The sequence below is a fragment of the Lithobates pipiens genome, unplaced genomic scaffold (assembly GCF_037356315.1).
Source record: "Lithobates pipiens isolate NorthernLeopardFrog02 unplaced genomic scaffold, aLitPip1_a1.2 Scaffold_16, whole genome shotgun sequence".
Taxonomy (NCBI): Eukaryota; Metazoa; Chordata; class Amphibia; order Anura; family Ranidae; genus Lithobates; species Lithobates pipiens.
In genome coordinates, this window is record NW_027507748.1 from 67,099,657 (window position 1) to 67,116,698 (window position 17,042).

General features: G+C 42.2%; 1 long non-coding RNA gene across 1 annotated transcript; it reads left to right on the plus strand.

Annotated features, from left to right (window-relative positions):
- The first annotated feature begins 2,490 nt into the window (after positions 1–2,490).
- Positions 2,491–17,042, plus strand: LOC143984252 (uncharacterized). The gene is made up of 3 exons (XR_013274744.1): positions 2,491–2,659; positions 15,780–15,951; positions 16,799–17,042. It is a non-coding gene; the product is annotated as an uncharacterized LOC143984252 (long non-coding RNA).

Below are 17,042 nucleotides of genomic sequence, written 5' to 3' on the forward strand. Positions count from 1 at the left end.
CTGAGACTTACTTCTGAGCCTAGAGATTAACCATTGCCATATTACCCTGTTATATAAACAAACACACTCACCCCTTGTTAGTATGATAGTCCTGTGTGTACTTAAAATAAAACAAGAGATGAATAATGTCCCTTTAACTTTGTTGTTCGTTGCTTTATCTTCATTTTTTCTTCTTTTGTAGCTCTTTGCCTTGTTTCTTGAATTCTTGAATTGTGTGCTGTAATGTGCTGTAGTGTATAGCCTGTTGATTCTTTGCCTTTGTGCTTGGACCTTCCATCTTCAAACATCAAAATCCGACTTCCATATTAGCTCACCCAAAGTGTACATTTGCTTCTGTACCTACAATGGTGACTTTTTCAAATAACGTGAAGTTTTTGTTCCTATTTCAACACTTTTTTCTTCTTGGGTAACAACCCAATATTTTCTTATGTGAGACTCTCTCACCTTCTTAGGAACTAACCTTGGCAGATATCTTCACGTACGTAACTAAATTACGTCTTCACAAAGTCCTGGATTTTCCAAAAATAACTTGAAGTATACCGTCCAACTGGCCTTGTCAATCAACTTCGTAGGCTGTATCTTTTATTTTATTTTTGTTTCATCTGTGTACAGAGAGGTGAGAAAACAAAGAGAAAAAAAACTCAACCTCCACTGTTGTCTCTTCTGGATCGTTGTCCGCATCTGACGCAAACGCCTCCTTCTAGGTTCTTTGATCATTTGTTGCCAAAAACTTGACAAATCTAATATCCCCTCTTTGGCAAGGAATAGGGAAAACAATTGATCATTTCGGCTGGCACGACAATGTTAAAAGTGAGTTTAAGAGAAGTAAAATGTACATGTAGTGTAAAGAAGCTCTACATACTCACTCACAGGGGCGTTTCTTAATGAATAGCAAAGTCTTTGTATTATATGTGAATCAGTAAAGTCTGTCTTCCTTCCAAGGCATTTCAAACGTACTTTCAGGAGTAGTAATTGAAGAATCCTTCGTTCGTCCAATAGTTCGTTTATTATTCAGAAAGACAAGCAAAGACAAGATTGACATCTGGTAACATATGGCATGGTGATGGCTTCAGAAGGAGGAATAGGTTTTCTGATCTACATTCTCCAACTTGTAGAATCCTTTCTCATCCCACCATTCCTGCTATTCCCATAATCCTACCCCATTCTTATACTGTTTCAAGATGTTATGTCAGCAAATCCTAATAACTCCCACATTTGCATATATACCCAATATGGTTCAGTCTATAGATAAGTAGCATAACTCCACCCATTGTTCTGACATAGTAACTCAAAAATAGATACCTACTCAGCAAATCCACTCCTCTCTATATGATCTGCTGTAGTGTAACCTTCAGAAATCATCACTCACCACCAAACATATAACTTACATATATTTTCAGAAACCCTTATTACTTAAAATATTAATTACCTCAAAAACTTCTTAACATTCACACCACAAAACGCATTCCAAATCCGTTCTGGACGTGTTTCTACATGCACGTTTTTAAAGTGTTTTTGTTGGCTTTTTGATGCATTTGTGGACGCATTCCATATGCTTTTTTTTTTCTTCTTTTACAGTTTTTTTCTTCACTCTACTAGGGTCCAGTGCATCTTTGAATGTGTTTTTGATGCGTTCCGGTGCAGTTTTGACGCGTTTTACAGCATTCCAGTACAGTCCAGTGCAGGACAAATGCAGCATGTTCTATTTTTTTTTCTGGAACTGTTAAGCCCTGGAACTAACCACACTGGTGTGAACTATACTATTGGAAACCATATAGCCTACTTTCCATGCGTTTTTGATGCAGAAAAAAATGCACCGGTGTGGTGTGAACTGGCCCTTATTAAATACCTGTGGTACCATGCGATCGGGTGCAGGCAAAGGCATTGCATTTGGAGTGTTATTCCGAATCTATTGACACCCACAGAAGATTGCGTACCCAGTGCAATTTGAACTCGATGATGGAAACGCGTTTCCAATACCGCGTTCCTGTGTGAAAAAGCCATAAAGGGGAAAAAAAAAGAATTTGTGTTTGCTTTCAATTACCTTTCATTTATTTACCTTATCATTGGTGGTCACTGGTAATTTTACCCCCCACCACCACACACACACACACACACACACACACCCTTTTAAACAAATGATCCCATCGTCATAGGTCAGTGAGGGTGAACCTCGGCACCCCAGATGTTTTGGAACTACATTTCCCATGATGCTCCGTCACTCTGTAGTGAAGATGAGCATCATGGGAAATGTAGTTCCAAAACATCTGGGGTGCCAATGTTCGCCATCACTGTCATAGGTGGTCACTGACACTTTGAAGGTAAAGGGTTTCAAAATCTGCACAAATCATAAGAGGTCATTGGCTTTGCCTGTGGATCAGCCCTTGTTCAGTAGTTGTCTAATGACGTAGTTATAGCCAATAACTTTGTGTGATATTTAGGTAATGAGAATTTATTATAAAATTTTGTCTTTTTTTTCCCTTACAGATTTACTTGGTTGACAACTTTTTCGGATTTCAGTAATTTGAAGTTTGGTAGACGTTTGGGAAGCTATTATTCACCATCTCAAAGGATTAAAAGTTTTAAGATGCCTGGCACAGCAAGTAATATATTTTATTTCACTATTCCTGTATGACTCCCCACCCACACATACACAAAGGTAAGGGCCTCTTGACATCATCAACCTAGCAAGAACCCACAGCTGCTTTAGTTTTCATTTTTGTGTATTTTCACTATATTTTCACCTACATATTCTTTTGAAGAAGACATTTCTTGTCCCTGGGTGGCTACGTTCACCCCTCCACTGTATCTATGGAAACAGTCATTATTGCCACCCAAGCTCGAGAGGGAGGCTGTATATAATGATTGCCACTACCCCCCCTTTTAACCACTTAAGCCCCGGACCAATTTGCAGCCAAAGGACCAGGCCCCTTTGCGGTTTTTATTTTTTGTGCTACTAAACAAAAATAGAGCGACAATTTTGAAAAAAATTCAATATTTTTTTAATTTTTGCTATAATAAACATCCCCAAAAAATATATATAAAAAAATAATTTTTCCTCAGTTTAGGCCGATACGTATTCTTCTACATATTTTTGGTAAAAAAAATCGCACTTAGCGATTATTGATTGTTTGCGCAAAAGTTATAGCGTTTACAAAATAGGGGATAGTCTTATAGCATTTTTATTAATATTTTTTTTTTACTAGTAATGGCGGCGATCAGCGATTTTTATTGTGACTGCAACATTATGGCGAACACGTCGGACATTTTTGACACATTTTTGGGACCATTGTCATTTATACAGCAATCAATGCTATTTAAATGCATTGATTCTTGTGTAAATGACACTGGCAGTGAAGGAGTTAACCACTAGGGGGGCAGTGTAGTGTTATGTATGACATTATGTGTTTTTTTTTTATTGTAGGGGGGCATGGCCTGGCATGTGACGTCATTGATCGTCCTTCCCTATAAAAGGGAAGAGACGATCGGTGACAGCCACACAGGGAAGCACGGGGAGAGGTTTGTTTACACAGACCTCTCCTCGTTCTTCAGCTCTGTGACCCGATCGCAGGACACCGGCAAGATCGGGTCCGCTGGTCCTGCGGCCACTGTCCTGGAGCACAGGACCGGGTCGGGAGCGCGCTCCTGACCCACGGCTGGGCACTTAAAAAGCAACGTACCAGTATGTGCTTGTGCCCAGCCGTGCCATTCTGCCAACGTGTATCAGCGTGAGGCGGTCCTTAAGTGGTTAATAGAAGATTGCCCTGTATTGTGGTTCACATCCTCCCTGCCCACATAGTAAACTAGCAGGCCAAGACTCAACAGATCCCAGGTGGTGTCATGAGGGAGGGACTGAGGGAACCTCCAATACCCATTGGCTGAGGAGACTACAGTAGGTGGTGCGTACAGCCTATAGCTCACAGGCTGCTTTGCCTCCTCAGCAAATAGGTGCACAGGGTGTGCAGTCCATCACATGCATTAAATCTTCATGGTTACAGTCTTCCTGTCTTGGCGTGGGATGCAACGCCTCTAAATGTCGTTCCTGAGCAGCCTGTAATAATCCTCTCCATTGTGAGAGCTAAGGGTTTGACTCTTGATTGTGGCGCAGCCCCATTGGCATGAATGCCCAAATTTTGCATTGCGGTAACACAAACCATCGCAGCTGCGGCACATCTGAGAGGCCTCCCTAAGCTGTATTGGGTTACCAACAATGGGGTATAATCCCCACCACTGACCACAGAGAAGGAGCACAATTTCTCCTAATGACACCAACGATGGGGCCCGCTTTCTTCCAATGACACCCAGGATTGGACAAAATTCCTCGTAAAGATGATGCAACGATGGGGCATTGTGTTTTCCCCCACTTATGTTGGGACCTTTTTCAGCTCCCAGTGGCCACAGTCCAGCCCCCCAAAAGTCTGATGGATAGTAAACTGACCCTTTTTATAAAGTTTAGAGAACCCTTTTCTAGACTTAGGATGAGCAGTAGGGATGAGCCGAACACCCCCCGGTTCGGTTCGCACCAGAACTTGCGAACGCCCCCCGCGTTCGGTACGAACGTTAGAACCCCATTGAAGTCTATGGGACTCGAACGTTCGAATTGGAAAGTGCTATTTTTAACAGGTAATATGCAAGATAGTGTCCTAAAAAGGGTTTGGCGACCTGCCTCCTGTCTCAGGGGACATGGGTCACTGCAAAAAAAGTTTTAAAAACTGCCGTTTTGGCGGGAGCACTGATTTTAATGACGATTAAAGTGAAAAAAAAAAAAGTGAAATATTCCTTTAAATATGGTGCCTGGGGGGTGTCTATAGTATGCCTGTGAAGTGCCACGTGTTTCCCGTGTTTAGAACAGTCCCTGCACAAAATGACATTAAACGGAAATAACACCATTTAAAACTGCTTGCGGTTTTAATGTTATATATGGTTCCTGCAATATGGTTGAAAATCATTCAGAAAAATGGCATGGGTAGCCCTCCCTGCCCATTACCAGCCTATTTGGGTCTTGTACACATATTAAGGGGAACCCCGTACCCATATTAAAAAAAGGAAATGGGTGTGGCCCCCAGGCCCTGTATACTCAGAACAGCAGTATACAGGCGGTGCAAACAAGACAGGGACTGTGTAGGTTTGTTGTGTTAAGTTGAAATTGTTTGTCATTTTCAACCGGTACATTTTTAAAGTGTAGCTCCAGTCAAAAAAAATATCTTTAAGCTTTTTGGAAAACATAGGGAAGGGTTATCACCCCTGTATAATTTGTTTTGTCGTCCATTTTTTTTCATCTCACTTGCTGCTGTCTCCTTGCGTTTGCAAGTAGGAGATGTTTGTAAGTTGGATGTTTGAAAGTAGGGGCCTGCCCTATATTATAGCGGTATGTACTGGGTACAGAGCACGCAGACAGCACGCACTATCTCCTAACACTACTGACTGCAAGCTCTATTATTAACCACTTGTTAGCCCAATGTTTGCATAAAGTGAAAGATGAAGTTATGCTGAGTAAATAGATATCAAACATGTCACTCTTCAAAATTGCACATGCCCGTGGAATGGCGCCAAACGTCGCTACTTAAAAAATCCCCATAGGCGACGCTTTAATTTTTTTTTTTACTGGTTACATGTTTTGAGTTGCAGAGGAGGTCTAGGACTAGAATTATTGCTCTCGCTCTAACATTCTCGGTGATACCTCACATGTGTGGCACATGCGAGCACATGGGGACATGGGCGCTTTAATTTTTATTTTATTTTTTTATTGTTCATTTTACTTTATTTATTTTAGTTTGACATTTTTTTCCCCAAAAATATATTTTTGATCACTTTTATTCATATTACAAGAAATGTAAACATCCCTTGTAATAGGAATATGGGGTGACAGGTCCTCTTTACAGTGAAATCTGGGGGGTCAATATGACCCCACATCTCACCTCTAGGCTGGGAAGCCTGAAATAAAAAATAAAAAAAAGATTCTGGCTTTGATCATACTGGCGAGTTGGTAGAAGCACCGGAGGGCGGTGAGGGGTGGGGGGCGTCTATGGCTGGGTATTTCAGGGTATCACCGAGTATGGCTGGGTATCTCTGAGTATGGCTGGGTATGGCATTTTATGGCAGGGTATTACAGAGTATTGGCGGGGTACTACAGAGTAATAGCAGGGTACTGCAGAGTATTGGGGGTACTGCAGAGTAATGGCGGGTACTGCAGAGTAATGGCGGGTACTGCAGAGTATTGGGGGGTACTGCAGAGTAATGGGGGTTACTGCAGAGTAATGGGGGGTACTGCAGAGTAATGGCGGTGACGGATGCTCTCGAGTGCGCACACTTTGGGGCACGCGAGAGCAGAATTCTGGGAGGCCGTTAATTAACGGCCTCTCTGAGTTAAACAACCGCCCTGAAGCCGTTAATCGGCAATGGGCAGTTGTTAAGTGGTTAAAGCTAGATCACTAGCTATATAGGTGAGGTGAATATAGTGGTGTATACTGCAGTCAGGGCACAGACAACAACCACTACACAGCAGCAAGATAGGAAATCAGCCAAAAACGATTGGTGTGTACTGTGTTGAAGGTAAACAGAACACCCACTGCTTCAGATGCAAAGTAACACACTACAGGAGGCCGCCTTAAAGGCGGCCTTATATAGTGTGGGGTGTGCACTACACAGCCTGAGCTATGATTGGCCACAGGCAGGATGCCTGTGGCCAATCATGGCTCTCCTCGCTGCCGGCGCTGCGATTGGCCAAGCATGCGGGGTCACAGTGCATGCTTGGCCAATCATCGGGCAGCAATGCACTGCGCCAACGCAGTGCATTGTGGTCCGCGCGCACGTCACTCGAATTTTGACGCGAACGGCCAAAACGTTCGGAATTCGCCGAACGCACGAACAGCCAATGTTCGAGTCGAACGTACGTTCGACTCGAACACGAAGCTCATCCCTAATGAGCAGTAAAAACTCAGTTGCCTGTTTTTACCACCCCCTGACAGCTCATGAGGGAAACAAAAGTCTTAAATGGGGCAAACTTATCCGTCTGAAAATACTGACCTTTTTTAAAAACTAGTAGATGATCAGGCATTTTGGGCTTTATGCATTCCTGTCTCTTGTATTCATTGAGGGCCATTTCACACCACATGCAGGCCAGTGTGTTTTTTCTGCATCACAAATGCATGGAAAGTAGGTTATATGGTTTCCAATGGCATAGTTCACACCAGAGTGGAAGCAGAACTTGCTGTATTTTCCCTGCACTGAAACACGGTAAAACGCACTGGAATGCATCTGGAAATGCATCAAAAACGGACCGGCAATGCATTAACGTGGATGGATAAACTCATCAAGAAAGGATCTGGAGAACGTTTTTGTGGTGTGAACCAGGCCTTTCTCAAGATTCCTGCCCTCTATACATTTTGCACTATGTACATTGCTTGCACCTTACACCCACACTATACATAGTCTTAAGTTTAAGCCTTTCTCACTATTATCACACCTACAGGTCAACTCCTAATCTTCTATTGGGGGCCCTGCCCAGGTAAGTTGTATGGGGTCCCATGATTTCCAATGCCTGCCCTGCTTGTGGTCTATGATGTTTTCACTCCAACTTTGAATATAATTTATACAATAAGAAGCTCAAGACTGAGTTAAGCAAGACGACTGGGAGAAGAAACTGAATATTCAGAAGTAAAATCCGTAAATTTACCATGGTCCAAATAAAATAAAATACAATCACTCTACTAATATACTGTATATTCAAGTAGATTTATGCCTAGGGGAAGAGCGATGCCGCTCTAGGAAGGGTGCCCGGAAATGTAGCTCTCCTCAGAACAGGAGCAGCAGGTGCTGGCTAAGCATAGGTAATTGGATGAAGGGAAGATTCTGGACAGCCGCACTCAAAATCAAATACCTTTATTTAAAAAAAAAAAAAAAAAAAAAAAAAGGTAATCAAAAAGTACAAGCCACAGCAAACCGATCACAGGAGCTGACGTGTTTCACACTTTCAAAAGTGCTTATTCATAGCGGAATAAGCACTTTTAAAAGTTTGAAACGCGTCAGTCCCTGTGATCCGTTGTTTGCTGTGGCTTAAACTTTTTGAATTATTACCTCCTTTTTAATAAAGGCATTTTGAGTGCGGCTGTCCAGAACCTTCCCTTCGTCCAATTAGATTGATGCCTACTCACTAAAGTCTCATAATTTCCAAAGTTGTTTGCACTTAATAACTGGTGATCCAGCCTTGAAGAACCTTGTTCATGTACTTTCTATAATGGGGGTGACAACGTTTTCCCCCATTTGTGCTCCTGTGTTCCATCATGTCACATATACCCTTGGCACAGACTAGTGATGCCTATATTTGCTATTGTCCAAATGTGGCCCTACAGGCATATTTGGATGATATCAGCCAGCATAACACTCCATTGTTACATGTGGATGCGGGGCAGAGAATTCCATGGCTCTCAAGTGGTAGCTTCCCGTAGGTTCAGGTCCCAACATTAGTTCATTAATAGAAGGAACTACAAGCAGCCGTGTCAACAAGTTGAGGCAGGTGGGTTAAACCACTCATTATCGTCCTATAGGTTTTGGAGACTCCACTGATCAGATCTCCCTGCTACAAATAATAAGGCCGATTTAAAAAAAGGATTTAAAAATGTTCACTATATATACTGTATATATATATATCCAATCAGATGAAATGCGTTAAGAATTTTTCTTTCACATGATTGGATAATTGCAGTAAAACTTTGGTGCACTTTATTGTGCAAACATTCATAAATCCTTTAGTGTATTAGCTTCACTGGGTCTGCTCCTGCACATGTCCATGGATCCACAGTTTGATACTAAACAGAAGGTGACCATAAGAGTGCCCCTTACATCAGGTGTCCATATGAGAGTACCCCCTTCTACCTAAGGTGTGCCCATCAGAGTGCCCCACTATATCAGGTATCCACATCAGAGTGCCCTGCTATATCCAGTGTCCCCATCAGAGTGCCATGCTACATCTGGTGTCCCCATCAGAGTGCCACGCTATATGCGATGTCCCCATCAGAGTGCCCCTCTATATCCGGTGTCCCCATCAGAGCGCCCCTCTATATCCGGTGTCCCCACCTGCTTTATCAGGTGTTTCCTTTAGAGTGCCCCCTCTATCAGGTGTCTCCAATAGAATACCCGCCTCTATATCAGGTGTTCCCATCAAGGGGCCCCCTTACATCAGGTTTTCTGATCGGGGGGGCCCTTACACCAGGTGTCTCAATCAGGTGTCCCCAATACAGTACCCCCCTTACATCAGGTGTCCCCATCAGAGAGCCCCATTACATCAAGTGACCCCAATACAGTACCCCCTTACATCAGGTGCCCCCCCATTAGCGTGCCCCCTTATATAAGGTATCTACATAAGGGTGCCCCCATACATCAGGTCCCCATCAGAGTATCCCCTTACATCAGGTTTCCCCATAAGAGTACTGTCTAACATCAGGTGTTCCCATCAGAGTAACCTCCTCCAATCAGGGCCCCCCTTACATTAAGTGTCCCCATCAGAGTACCCCCTTATATCAGATGTCCCAATCAGGTGGCCCCCTTACATCAAGCGTTCCAATCAGAGTGCCCCTTCTATCAGATGTCCCAATCAGGGGGCCCCCTTACATCAAACATTCCAATCACAGTACCTCCCTTAGATCAGGTGTCCCCAATTAGAGTACCCCCTTACTCAAAATCTTCCCATCAGAGTACACCCCTTACATTAGGTGCCCCCATCAGAGTGTCCATTACATCAGGTATCCCCAACAAAGTAGCCCCTTACATCGAGTATTCCCATCAGTGGGCCCCCTTACATCAAATGTCCCCATTAGAGTGCCCTTTATATCAAATTTCCCATTCCCTTACTTTAGAAGAGTCAATCCCCTGACACAGAATCCCCTGGCACATCAGATCAATGCAGACTCAACTAAATCACACGCAGAAAAAAGTGCCTTGCCCACACCATAATGCTGCGTTATGGCGTGTTGTGTAAATGCAGACTGTGTGCTTTTGTATGCAGCGAAACCCACAGCACCACAACTGCAATGCACAGAGATGAATGACGTGCCATTTTGTACCACTTCAATAGAGGATAAAAACTATACCATGCAATGGGGTTGATTTACTAAAGACAAATCCACTTTGCACTACAAGTGCACTTGGAAATGCAGTCACTGTAGATCTGAGGGGAAGATCTGAAATGAGGGGAAGCTCTGCTGATTTTATCATCCAAAAATGCTGTTTTTTATTTTCCTTGCTTGTCCCCCTCAGATTTACAGCAACTTTACTTCCAAGTGCATGTGTAGTGCAAAGTGGATTTACCTTTAGTAAATAAACCTCACTATGTTGTGGCATCACTACTCACCACCCTTACCCAATGCAGTGTACATACCCTACCAGTATGCAGGCATTTTAGTAGATGGACTGGTATGGGTGAGAGCTGAGGGTACATGCACATAGATCGAATGTATACACTGAGCTGTCCATCACAATTCACACATCTTTACACAAGAATAAGGATCTTTATTTTTACACATATGACTGTTATTTTCAGACCTCATTAGGTAGGATCCTATTAATGACAGTGTCCCCACTGGGGCAATTTGTACCAGTGTCCCACTCAGGTGATGGGTTTCACAAAGAATAGAAAGGTGAAATGTCAATAGGGGGCATTCAGAGCCTCAATAAGATTTCTAAATGTCCACAATCTATACAAAACTGAAAAAAAAAAACCTTTGTCTGGATCTAAGTTTAGATTGGAGGTCCAATTTAACCACTTAGACCCCTTTCACACTGGGGCGTTTTTCAGGCGCTTTAGCGTTAAAAAAAAGCGCATGTAAAGCGCTTGAAAGAAGCCGCAACTGCAATCCCAATGTAAAAGCCCGAGTGCTTTCACACTGAGATCCCTTTCACACTGGGGCATTTTTCAGACGCTTTAACGTTAAAAAAAGCGCCTGAAAGAAGCCGCAACTGCAATCCCAATGTAAAAACCCAAGTGCTTTCACACTGAGGCAGGGCGTAAAAAAAAAGTCCTGCAAGCAGCTTCTTTGCAGCGCTTTTGGAGAGGTGAATACACCGCTCCTAAAGCGCCCCTTTTCATTGAAATCAATGGGAAGCACCTGAAAAACGCCTGAAAAGCACCTGAAAAACGCTTTTGGCAGCCGTGTTTTGTGGGCGCTTTTAACCCGTTGTTTGGCCACTAGCAGGGGTTAAAAGCGCCCCAATAGCGCTCGAAAAATGCTGGTAAAGCGCTGCTAGTTAAAGCGGCTCTTTATGAGCGTTTTTCGAGCGCTGACATTGTGAAAGGGCTTCTTTCAAGTGCTTCACAGGCACTTTTTTTAACGCTAAAGCGCTTGAAAAACGCCTAAAAAAACGCCCGTGTGAAAGGGGTCTTAAGGACCAGGCCTCTTTTTCACACTCGGTGTTTACATGTTTAAAACCGTTTTTTTTGCTAGAAAATTACTTAGAACCCCCAAACATTTTATATATTTTTTTTCTAACACCCTAGAGAATAAAATGGCGGTCATTGCAATACTTTTTTTCACACTGTATTTGCGCAGCGGTCTTAGAAATGCACTTTTTTTGGAAAAAAAATCACTTTTTTGAATAAAAAAATCAGACAACAGTAAAATTAGCCCAATTTTTTTTTTATATTGTGAAAGATAATGTTACACCGAGTAAATTGATACCCAACATGTCACGCTTCAAAATTGCGCCCGCTCGTGAAATGGCGTCAAACTTTTAGCCTCAAAAATCTCCATAAGCGACATTTTAAAAATTCTACAGGTTGCATTTTTTGCGTTACAGAGGAGGTCTAGGGCTAGAATTATTGCTTTTGCTCTGCCGATCGCGGCGATATCTGACATGTGTGGTTTGACTACCATTTTGATATGCGGGCGCTACTCATGTATGCGCTCGCTTCTCCTCCCAAGCTCGTCGGGACAGGGTGTTTTTAAAAAACTTTTTTTTTATTTTTTCTTATTTATTTTAATTGATTTTATTTATATTTACACTGTTTTAAAAAAAAATTAAAAATTGATCACTTTTTTCCTATTACAAGGAATGTAAACATCCCTTGTAATAGAAAAAAAGCATGACAGTTCCTCTTAAATATGAGATCTGGGGTCAAAAAGTCCTCAGATCTCATATTTGAACCTAAATGCAATAAAAAAAAATAAAAAAATGTCATTTGAAAAAATGACATTGAAAAAATATACCTTTAAGAGATATGGGCGGAAGTGACATTTTGACGTCGCTTCCGCCCTCCTATGGTATAGAGACGAGTGGGGGCCATCTTAGCCTCACTCGTCTCCATACCCAGCCATCAATAGGACCCGATCGCCTTCGCCGCTACTGATGGCTCCGGTAAGCGGTGGAGGGCACGGGAGGGGGTTGGCACCTTTCCCGCCGCCGATAGCGGTGATCTCGTGGCGAACCCGCCGCGGAGACGACCGTTATCACACACATGACTGGCGCCTGAAGAGATGGATACCTCGGTTGTGGCAGCAGCTGCTGCCGTTACCGAGATATCCCTCTTCAAAAAATGGACGTACATCGGCCTGTGCTGGTTGTTAAGTGGTTAAGCAAACTTGTCACCTAGCAGCGTTCTCTGATAATAATGACTTTTCTATTATATTCATATTTCCATTATGTATGTATTCCCCATCGCACTGCACGGGTGTCAAAGCTTGGCCGTTGTTTGTTCCTTTCAACCAATCAGAGAAGGCTTTACTTGGGCACCTGTTGGTTATTTTCAACCAATCAGAGAAGGCTTTACTTGATTGTGGAACTATATTTCCCATGATGCATTGCAAGACTGGAAAGGGTTTAGGACTTTGAGTGAAGCATGCAGCTGGAGAGCAAGGAGGCACTGAAGGTTATCAAAATTCATTTTATTCCATAAATACAACATACAATACAATATATTACTGGCACAGAGATACATTGAGACCCGCGAGCCATCTAAAGTTTGATTTGCATAATTTATAATATGCGATATAAATATGTAAAAATAAGATACAATTGTATATGACGTCCCATACATTAGTGATAAAATAGTCACTGACTGTAAACATAAGGTAGCAGCATTGTTGGCTTAAACAACTGGATGTATAACCATGATTGTAGCATCTATAGCTCGATGCGTTTTGTGCCTAACTGTCACTCATCAGGAGCAGACGCTGTAGGGATGTCTAAAGAATTGAAAGGTGAACAGTGAGTAAACTGAACACATATGAGATGGGGAAGGGGGAATGATGGAACATTCACCCATACTTACAGGTCAACAATGAACGTGGAGTGCGGCGTTGGATGCCACGGCGAAGCTGCGGACAATTGTCTCCCACGGGAGCAGAGGTGGCAAAAACAATGGAAAAGCAATGGGGAATCCTGAAGGGTGAAGTGTGACTGGGGGAGTGGAGCCCACCAAAATCCATGTATGTGCATGGTGTGTGAATGAAAACATCTGTAAATGAATAGAAAAGTGTGTATGAATATATGAGCAGTATGGGAGATATTATTATATTACTGGTGAAGCAATAATCCAAATCTATTATAAGAACGTGGTAAAAGATGTGGGAAGTACGTAAATGTGGAATAGAATGTGAAAAAAACATGAAAAAAATACACACACTATAAAGGAAAGACCAATATTGTTGATGTGCCTGAACTTAAATGAGATGGGTGAAAAGATGAACGGAGATAAAAAAACTACAAAGGCAAAAAAACTAAAAAAGCAGAGATGAAAGATGAAAATGACCTCTTAAGTGGATGTGTATATATGTGAAATAGCCGTGCATTATAACCCAGAGAGCACCCGCCCAAACAGAGCGCGCCCGTTCAAACAGTGGAAGTATGAATACTCCACTGCAGCCATTGTTTGCCACCAACGTCACGCTGGCAGATATGGGAGAGAGGGAAGGCGTCAACCCGAGTGATAACCGCCCAGCCAGTGGCGTAACTAGAACCTTCAGGGCCCCGATGCAAGAAACCATGAAGGGCCCCCCTGAACCCCAGCCAGGGCCCTTCCCTCCGAGTCCGGCAGTGGAACTCCAGGGCGTGGTCACAAGTATGACCTTTGTGAGCCCTGTAGCTCCACCACTAGTATCAGTAGTTTTTTTTTTTGACATTTTTAGGTGCCCCATTGGGCGATTGTCCCTAGGCAGAATTGGGTCCCTGTCCCCAGAAGAGATGAGGTCCTTTTCTCCAGGGCAGATGAAGTTACTGCCCCCAGGTGAGAAGGGGTCCCTGTCCCCAGGGGGATATGGAGGGGTATGTAATAGTGTGTGCTAGCTTCCTATGCTACTGCCGGCCATATGTAGAGGGGGCTGCATGGGCCCCCTGCATCACAGGGCCCAGTTGCGGTCGCGACTGCTGCACCCCCTATAGTTACGCCCCTGCGCCCAGAGAATGGCGCCAAACACACTCACTCATCCAGAACGCCGGATGTAAAGCCCAGGAAGCCAGTGGGAAATTGTGATTTTTTTTTTTTTATATATCTTTATTTCTGCAAAAAAAATGTGCCAAATAATGGTAAAACTGTATTGCTCTGATCACAGTGTGTAAAAAAAAAAAAAGTTAAGTAAATTGTAAAATTGTAAAGTGTCATCTTTTTTTATTTTTTACATACTGTCACAGCCACCCCCGTTATATAACACTGTAAAAAAATAATTGCATTTTATTTTTTTAATTACTTAATTTCCCTAAAAAATGTGAAAAAAAAAATGACAACCTCCAAAAACTCGCCATGCTTCTAAGGGCTGGTTCACACCACAAAAACGCATTCCAAATCCGTTCTGGACGTGTTTCTACATGCACGTTTTTAAAGTGTTTTTGTTGGCTTTTTGATGCATTTGTGGATGCATTCCATATGCTTTTTTTTTCTTCTTTTACTGTTTTTTTTCTTCACTGTACTGGGGTCCAGTGCATCTTTGAATGTGTTTTTGATGCGTTGCGGTGCGGTTTTGATGCGTTTTACAGCATTCCAGTACAGTCCAGTGCAGGACAAATGCAGCATGTTCTACTTTTTTTTTTCTGGAACTGTTAAGCCCTGGAACTAACCACACTGGTGTGAACTATACTATTGGAAACCATATAGCCTACTTTCCATGCGTTTTTGATGCAGAAAAAAATGCACTGGTGTGGTGTGAACTGGCCCTTATTAAATACCTGTGGTACCATGCGATCGGGTGCAGGCAAAGGCATTGCATTTGGAGTGTTATTCCGAATCTATTGACACCCACAGAAGATTGCGTACCCAGTGCGATTTGAACTCGATGATGAAAACGCGCATGGGTTTCCAATACCGCGTTCCTGTGTGAAAAAGCCATAAAGGGGAAAAAAAAAGAATTTGTGTTTGCTTTCAATTACCTTTCATTTCTTTACCTTATCATTGGTGGTCACTGGTAATTTTACCCCCCACCACACACACACACACACACACACCCTTTTAAACAAATGATCCCATCGTCATAGGTCAGTGAGGGTGAACCTCGGCACCCCAGATGTTTTGGAACTACATTTCCCATGATGCTCCGGCACTCTGTAGTGAAGATGAGCATCATGGGAAATGTAGTTCCAAAACATCTGGGGTGCCAATGTTCGCCATCACTGTCATAGGTGGTCACTGACACTTTGAAGGTAAAGGGTTTCAAAATCTGCACAAATCATAAGAGGTTTGCCTGTGGATCAGCCCTTGTTCAGTAGTTGTCTAATGACGTAGTTATAGCCAATAACTTTGTGTGATATTTAGGTAATGAGAATTTATTATTAAATTTTGTCTTTTTTTTCCCTTACAGATTTACTTGGTTGACAACTTTTTCGGATTTCAGTAATTTGAAGTTTGGTAGACGTTTGGGAAGCTATTATTCACCATCTCAAAGGATTAAAAGTTTTAAGATGCCTGGCACAGCAAGTAATATATTTTATTTCACTATTCCTGTATGACTCCCCACCCACACATACACAAAGGTAAGGGCCTCTTGACATCATCAACCTAGCAAGAACCCACAGCTGCTTTAGTTTTCATTTTTGTGTATTTTCACTATATTTTCACCTACATATTCTTTTGAAGAAGACATTTCTTGTCCCTGGGTGGCTACGTTCACCCCTCCACTGTATCTATGGAAACAGTCATTATTGCCACCCAAGCTCGAGAGGGAGGCTGTATATAAAGATTGCCACTATCCCCCCTTTTAACCACTTAAGCCCCGGACCAATTTGCAGCCAAAGGACCAGGCCCCTTTGCGGTTTTTATTTTTTGTGCTACTAAACAAAAATAGAGCGACAATTTTGAAAAAAATTCAATATTTTTTAATTTTTGCTATAATAAATATCCCCAAAAAATATATAAAAAAAATAATTTTTCCTCAGTTTAGGCCGATACGTATTCTTCTACATATTTTTGGTAAAAAAAAATTGCACTTAGCGATTATTGATTGTTTGCGCAAAAGTTATAGCGTTTACAAAATAGGGGATAGTTTTATAGCATTTTTATTAATATTTTTTTTTTACTAGTAATGGCGGCGATCAGCGATTTTTATTGTGACTGCAACATTATGGCGAACACATCGGACATTTTTGACACATTTTTGGGACCATTGTCATTTATACAGCAATCAATGCTATTTAAATGCATTGATTCTTGTGTAAATGACACTGGCAGTGAAGGAGTTAACCACTAGGGGGGCAGTGTAGTGTTATGTATGACATTATGTGTTTTTTTTATTGTAGGGGGGTGTGAGGATCAAGGTATAAGAAACCAAGATGGTTGACAGTATGTTTCACTAAATGCTTATCTCGTCTGTTTTATTTTCAGTAACTTAAAGACACATCATCCTTAAGTCCGGATGGGTGCAGTCACGTACACATAAGAGGAAACCATGTCGTAAGGGTCATCTGCCACATCAACTCTAAAAGCAGAAGACACTTAGAAATTGCCTTTTATGGAAGTTGTTTTGTTTCAACATTTTTAACGCCTGTCTTTTTTAGTGTATAAAAAGAGCTGTGTTAATAAAGGACCTCAGAGTTGGGTGCGACTTTCTGAGCAGATATACTGAGAA